The 7,691-nt window shown below is 42.8% G+C and overlaps 1 long non-coding RNA gene across 1 annotated transcript; it reads left to right on the top strand.

Moving 5' to 3' along the window:
- The first annotated feature begins 97 nt into the window (after window positions 1-97).
- LOC138820806 (uncharacterized) lies at window positions 98-6,316 on the top strand. The gene is made up of 2 exons (XR_011369990.1): window positions 98-2,439; window positions 4,455-6,316. It is a non-coding gene; the product is annotated as an uncharacterized lncRNA (long non-coding RNA).
- The last annotated feature ends 1,375 nt before the right edge of the window (window positions 6,317-7,691 follow it).

Genomic DNA, 7,691 nt, shown 5'->3' on the forward strand with positions numbered 1-7,691 from the left:
GACTCCTCAGGACTCGCGAGATCTGCGGACGGCGCCACCTCCGCCAAGTCTCGCGATACCGGGTTCCTTCGGCGGGGAGTCAAAGGTCCTTCCTGATGGCGGGTTTCAGTGTGGCCGTGCTCCGAAGCTTCCGCCACCAGCTTTGGCGTCCACGTGGTGAACGCGTGGCGGGCGAGCCCTCTCCGGGGGGCCTGCAGGCGGAGGGTGCGAGGGTTTATCGGGAGTGAAACGGCTGCCCTTGCCGAGGATCTCAGCTGTGGAGGAAGCGGCCTTTGTTGAGGCCGCGGGGAGCGGAGCCCTGAGGCCTGGGATCCTGCGGCCGCGAGATCGAATCCCCAACCCGACGCCTGTTCAGAGCAGGCACCGGCTTCTGCCCCTGGAAGACAGAAGCTGGATGAAGGGCGTGAGTGGGTGTCGCCAAGCCAGCGATACGCTTGGTGAAGAAAAAACGAGAAGGCCCCTTTGGGCCGGCGTGGAGAGCTTCGCCGTCATGGAGGAAACCCTGCGGTCCTGGAGCGGATGCAGGCTGCGGCTCCAAAGGCCTGTCCCTTCGCCACTGTGCAAAACTCATCGATCCATAGGCGTCCGAAGGGAACCAGTGTGGTCTGCGCGAGCCAGATCGGGGTTGAGAAGTTTAGAAATCGAGGCTGTCTGCCAAATGACGAGGTCGGTAGGGAATGAAGTACCTTTAAATGCCAAGTTGACACCCAAGCATCGCAAGCAAGTGGAAAGTTAGGAGTCTTTACAGGTACTCAAGGCCAAGGAGATGAGCCTGTTTTGGAAATGAATGAATGACTGCCTTCTCACATACTTTGAAAGAAATAGACAAAAATCCTGAAAGCTTAGAAGAAACTAAACATTTCGGTGGAGTGTGTGTGTGTGTCCCCATCCGTCCACGTGTGCACACGCCAATGTCTCAGGACAAAATGATAATCATTATGGCTTTACAAAGACCCTAATCCCACTTGACTTTTTGAAAAAGAATAAAATTACATTTCTGTGTTCTGGTGATCACACCCCAAAGTATCTGTAATCCCCTACCCTCCTTTGGATTGGTTTTAGAATTGTTTTGTCCCTCCGGGCTTAAAGTTAACAGAGAAAAAAATTTTTGAATCTTGGGAAAAAAACCTTGCTAATTTTGGACAAAAGACCACCCTCAATCATGAGTCTATGCTTATTCTAATACTGTGTTTCTTCCCTTGGAAGGCACCAGCTTTCTCCAGTCCTTGGATCATACTATATATAATTGAAGCATTCAAGAAGTATTACACCAAGCAGCTGGGAAGGTGGCTCAGTGGTAGAGCGCTTGCCTTGCATGCATGAGGCCCTGGGTTCGATTCCTCAGCACCACATAAGCAGGAAAACAAAAGCCAGAAGTGGCGCTGTGGCTCAAATGGTAGAGTGCTAGCCTTGAGCTGAAGAGCTGAGGGACAGAACCCAGGCCCAGAGTTCAGGCCCCACGACTGGACCCCCCCCCCAAAAAAAAAAGTATTACACCAAGCAAAAGTTTGACTACTTTGGTGACTTCACACATAGAAGCCCTCACTTTATTTTAAAAGAAAAATAGTAAATTAAAACATTGCTGATGCTTTATTTATTGACTAAAGAGGTGATAGGTAATATAACCCATTCCTAACAATGCTTGTGGGAATGTAGGGATGATGCTGTAAATGTTTCTTCATGTTTCCCTAGAGCTGATGAAGTTGACAAAGTTTTAGAGTCTGAAAAAAAATGGTTGATTATAGATCTATTAATACCAACAAAAATGAAAATAATGAGCTACTCAAATTTCAGTCTTTGGCAATAACCAGTAATGTCTACTATACACAAATGAAATTGAAGACCAGTTCCCACAACCAGAGACAAATCTAAGGAAATTGAACGCTGTTATGCTGCCAGGCTAAAAATTTCATTGGTCCTATAATTGATATGGATCATTTTCTGGGTTGAAGTTTGGAAAAAACTTTCAGTACATTTTTGTTTACCTATAAAGAAGTGCCAAAAACAAAACAAAATCCCTTCAAAATCAGGCAAAGGAATTCAAATGAAGTGGATGCTCAGAGCTATCTGAATCTGATGAGGAAAAGAAGGTAGGAGAAAAGGAAGAAAAAACTCCTGGACTCTCAGGCAATGGCTCTAGGACTGTATGTCTGAAAAACTGCCAATGCCATAAAGGCAAAATTGAACTCCTGGAATCTAACTTTGAAATTAAATGTGAAGAAAACAGAACTGTTTGAGTTGAAGGAAGAAGAGGGTCCAGAGGTTGCTTATTCCAGATAACAGTTTATCTCCTGTCATCCTCTCAGTTCAACATCACCTGCTTCATCACTACAATCATCCTTTTCAAAATGTAGTCATTCAACAAACATGGAGGGTAAACTGTAGGGTCCTGTACTAAACTTGGAGACATCATCTCAGGAAGTCATCTGAGGTTTTGAGGTAAATGGTCATTAATAGTTTCGTTTCTTATTTATGTAATAGGCACAGAAGATAATGGTTCTGATTTATCTTAGTGGACTTAAAATATAAAGATTTTCTTAGGACCATTCAGTCTTACTTTCTCTAACCATATATTTTCCAAATTTATTGGTCCTACAATTGATAAGGATCATTTCCTGGACAGAAGTTTAGAAAAAAATTTGAGTACATTGCTGTATACCTATAAAGAAGTACAAAAATATTTAATGGTTTTCATTCACAAAAATGAATGGTTGGTAGTTAACACATTTGGAGTTGGCTTTGCTAAAAATTGGGATATTTCATTGCAAAGCTGGGTTAAAACTTTGGAATGCTTGGCAGTGGGGTACTCTGCATTTCCAAAGGACATCACCCATTGGCTCACCACTTTGCAGCTTCTTTTTCTTTTTCTCTTTTTCTTTTTTGTCAGTCGTGGGATCTGAACTCTGGGCCTGGGTGCTGTACCTCAGCTCTTCAGCTCAAGGCGAGCACTCTACCACTTGAGCCATAGCACCACTTCTGGTTTTTTCTGCTTATGTGGTTCTGAGGAATCGAACCCAGGGCCTCATGCATACAAGGCAAGCGCTCTACCACTGAGCCACCTTCCCAGCCCTGCAGCTTCTTTTTCCATGCTTCAACCTAAGTGTGTGCCATATGCTTAAGGAGAAGAGGACTGGGATTGCCTCAGGGAAAGGCTCTTCAGAGCAGCTGTCCTGAAAGAGGAATGCGTTTACTAAGGAGAGAAGTAGTTCTAAGTGTTCTAAGCTAAGGAGAATTGGGAGGTCCTGGGAGGAAAGGAGATAGGGAGAGAGACAACCATATGTACCTTACTTGTTTGTTTCTGTTTGTGGTTTAGGTCTCTAAGGAAAGGCTTTAATGTATTTTAGTGTTTGTGTGTGCCATAATTTCTGAAAGTTAATGTAGTCTAAGGAAATTTTATGTATTTGTATATATGTACGTCTGAAGATTTCATTTTTTTGTTTTTTATTTGTTTTAATGGAAAGAGAAAATAGGATTTATTTTGCAAGAGTTGTGGATCTAAGAATGGTGCTTAGGTTATAAGTTTCACTCATGTCTGGTGAAATTACCTCTCTTTCGGACCATTTTGAGGAGGAAGAGCCAGATAAGGAGGAAATGGAGTCAAGAGAAGGTGATGAGGGGCAATAGGACCAAGATACATTTTGTGAGAGAGAGTGTGTGTGTGTGTGTGTGTGTGTGTGTGTGTGTGTGTGTGTGTGAATGTCATAATAAACCCCATCAGTTTTTACAGTAACAAAAATAACGAATGGATGTATAAAGTACAGACATTTTTGTTTGTTTTGGGTCTGGTCGTGGGGTCTGAACTCTGGGCCTGGGTGCTGTTGCTCAGCTGAAGAGCTGAGCTCAAGGCTAGCACTCTACCACTTGAGCCACAGCGCCACTTCCGGCTTTTATTTCCTGCTTATGTGGTGCTGAGGAATCGAATCCAGGACCTCAGGCATGCAAGGTAAGCACTCTACCACTGAGCCAACTTCCCAGCCCCTGAAGTACAGACATTCTATCTCCAGAAAAGAGAGAACAAATGTAGAATGGATGCTGGTAGGAAATGTACTTGTCCAGCACTATGGAAATCAGCAAGGAAGTTTCTCACAAAATGAAAATTTCCATATAATACATACCATACATACATATAATACATACCACTATTGCTACATACTCAAGAGAATAAAAACCTACCACAGAGTTACCCTTGTGCTCACATTTATTGTAGCACTGTGCACAACAGTCAAATCATAACTTCAGTCTTAGAGCCCATCATCAGAAGATAAATCAAACATCATAATATAAGTTAATATAAATATATTAGAGATATTAATATACTTATAATTAATATTCTAATTGTATGTATTGTGCTATGTATAATATATACTATATCATATATAGTCAACAGAGTGTTACTTAGCCATAAATTCTTTTCCTTTGCTAGAAAAAAAAATTTACCTCTCTTTCTTTCACAGCTGTCTGCACTGTCTTTTGGCCTGGCTGCTGAGGTGGAGTGGGACTGGACATATGTAGATGAGAGCTGTGTGGGAAGAGGACCAGCAGTTAAGGCCCTTAGTTGCCTGTCCACCGGGTCAGCACCCTGCCTAAGGCTATAATTACTGCTACCACCTTGTGGTGAATTACCAGCTTCTGGGACAGGCTGGCCTCACAGTGTTCCCTGCTAGCCTACTCTCTGTCCTCTGTCCTTATATGCCTCCTGGTGAGTGCCCTAGTCTGCATCACTGTCCTCAGTCTCAAACCTCATGCCCAGAGGATGGGGGAAGGTGTACTTCTCTTCACTGCTCTTGTGGTTTTGACTTGGGGTTAGGCAGGTGGAGGATGAAGGGCTGCTAAATGCCCTGCAAACTGGGATTGTTTTTCCTGCAATCAGAGCTTTTGGCAACTCTTAAGCAACACAAGTACCTTACCCTGCATTTTTCAGATGAGGTTTATACAAGGACTAAGAGAAAAGTTGTCAGACCAGCCAGTACACAGTACTGACACTAGGATTCACACCTGTTTCCCAGACATTACTCTGCCCTATTTCCTCCTGATCTGGTGCCCATATATCAATGCCCATGCAGGCTGTGTATTTCCTACCTCTTGAGTTTGTGTATGGCTCATCTGCTTAGAGGGTGCCCCATTCTCCTCTTGCAAATACTATTTCAGATCCTATTCAGCTGGCAGCTTCTCTTTAAGTCTCTCTAGGAGAGCCTCAGTTCATGGTCACATGTTGCATTGTTTTAGAACTGGTCTGTTTCCAATCTTTTGCACTAAACTGCACAGCACCTTAAACACACACTAATGACTGCAGGTGAAATTACCCCCTTAAAACATCAGGTGGTAGCTGTTCAGGAGAAAGTAAGAATACTATAGTAGTATCGTACAGTAACAATGGATTTGAACTCATTTAAACTTGAGTTCAGATTCTCACTTTTAATCAATTACAAGTATTTGGTTTTAAGCTGGGCACCCGGGGCTCATGCCTGTAATCCTAGCTACTTGGAGGCTGAGATTTGAGGATTGCTGGGAAGCAAAGTCCCCGTAAGGCTCTTACCTTCAGTTAACCACTCAAAAAAACAAACAAAAATCCCAGAAATGGAGCTGTGGCTCAAAATGGTAGAGCGCTAGCCTTGAGCGAAAGAGTTCAGGGACAGGGCCCTGGCCCTGAGTTCAAGCTCCATGACTGACCAAAAGAAAAAAAAAGTATGTGGTTTTGAGCAATTTTTCAAAATTTCAGAAGCTCTATTCCCTCTCCCCCAGCTATAAAATACAGAGGAACAACAACAAACACTAAGCACTAAAACTCAATGGAGATTTCACTAAGTATTTTGTGTGTGGGGGGGGTAAGGGTAAGGATAAAAAACAAAACAAAAACAACCCCCCCCCAAAAAAAACAGTCTTGATTCTAGTCTGCTTGGCCTGTGAACTACTGACCTGCACTTTTCCACCATGCGGATCAGACAGCTTCTTTTCTGACATATACCCTCTGCTCAGGACCCTTGGCCTACAGTTCTACTCAGCCATCACCAGCAGCTATGCCTGGTACTTACTCCATCATCTTTGTCAGCTGTCCTGACAAAAATTGCCAGACATATTGCCAGGTACAGTGCAGGATTAAGGAGCTGTCTCAAAAGGCTCCAGGAATTACCAGGGGCTACTTTGGGGCCTTTCCCTTGATTCTGACAGCTTTTTCCAGTGATAAACTACAGCTCCCTGCTTGAGGTGTTACATGAAGCAAAACTGAATGAGCCTTGGAGTCTGCTTTTTTTATTTTTTCATACTCCTTTAACTATTTGACTACTTTATCTGTATTTAAAAGTTGGTATGAAAATGAGATTTTGTGTGTGTGTGCTGTTTTTGTTTTCTTTTTGTTCTGTATGCTTGTTTATATGCCATTGGGAGTGTAAGGGGAGGCACAGAAATAGAGGGTCAAAGAGTGAACAAATGTAGCAGTGGTACTCACTGGCACTGTTGAAAATGAACTATACAACTTGTGGGTAGAATATGAGGGAAAAACTGGGAGAGAGCGGGGAAAAGGGTGACACTGTCCAAAAGGAAATGTACTCTTTAGCTGACTTATGTAACTGCAACCCCTCTGTACATCACCGTTATAATAAAAACTTTTTAATTGTCATGATATAGAAGTCTGTTTGGTTAAGGCAGTGTCTATGAGTCTGAATTAGTCACCAGTTTGATGTTGCATGCTGGTAACTCAACAGTTCTGGATCTTGGTGGCAGTCAGTTGCTGGAGCTCTATTGGATGTTATCCTAGTGGGGACTCTGCAGCAGCTCGGATCCCAAAGGTCCAATCTACTAATGACTTCCCAAGGACTCCAGCTCCAATTACCATTAACATGAGCCTCTCAGGAGTACATTTCCAATACATGAATTCCAAAACACACTTAAATCACAGCAGAAGGGGACATTCTAAATGATCTTGTTTTTTTTTGGGGGGGGGTGGAGTGGGGCACTGTTCCTTACCTTTTTTGTTCAAGGCTACCACTCTAGTACTTGAGCCATAGTTCGACTTCCAGCCTTTTGGTAGATGATTGAAGATAAACATCCCACAGACTTTCTTCTCAGGCTGACTTTAAACCATAATCCGCAGATCTCAGCTACCTGCTGACTTGAGAGAGCTGAGAATGGGAGAAATGGTGGCCATCTAACCAGCTGGTCTTGCTTTTGGTCGTTGCTGTGTCAGAAGTATGTGGTTAGCTATCTGCTGCTCTCCATGAATTTCTTTTCTAAATAAAATTTTATACACGTGGATTTGTATGCTTTACATAAATCCTGAGTAATGTTCCAAGAAATAAAACTTAGGAAGCATAATAAATTTTAAGTTGACAATTTGGACACAGGACTGATTTTTATGTGCTGTTAACCTAAGATACTCAAATGTTAATGTTGTTTGACTGGTATCCAATAGATGCTCCCTAGTATTTTCAAGTCTTTAAACTTTATAGATTGTGGTCCTTTGTAGATACTACTAAGCTTAATAAGCCTACTTATTAAATAATGTGTATTTGTACCAGTTCTGGGGCCTGAACTTAGAGCCTGTCACTGAGCTTTTGTGCTCTACCACTTGAGCCACAGCTTCAGTTCTGGCTTCTTGGGTAGTTAATTGGAGATGAGTCTCCAATATCCTTTCTTGCCCAGGCTGGGTTCAAACTACTCAGCCTCCTGAGTAGCTTGGATTATAGGCATGAGCT

This window comes from Dipodomys merriami, unplaced genomic scaffold (genome assembly GCF_024711535.1).
Source record: "Dipodomys merriami isolate MVZ:Mamm:240054 unplaced genomic scaffold, mDipMer1.0.p SCAF_11, whole genome shotgun sequence".
NCBI lineage: Eukaryota > Metazoa > Chordata > Mammalia > Rodentia > Heteromyidae > Dipodomys > Dipodomys merriami.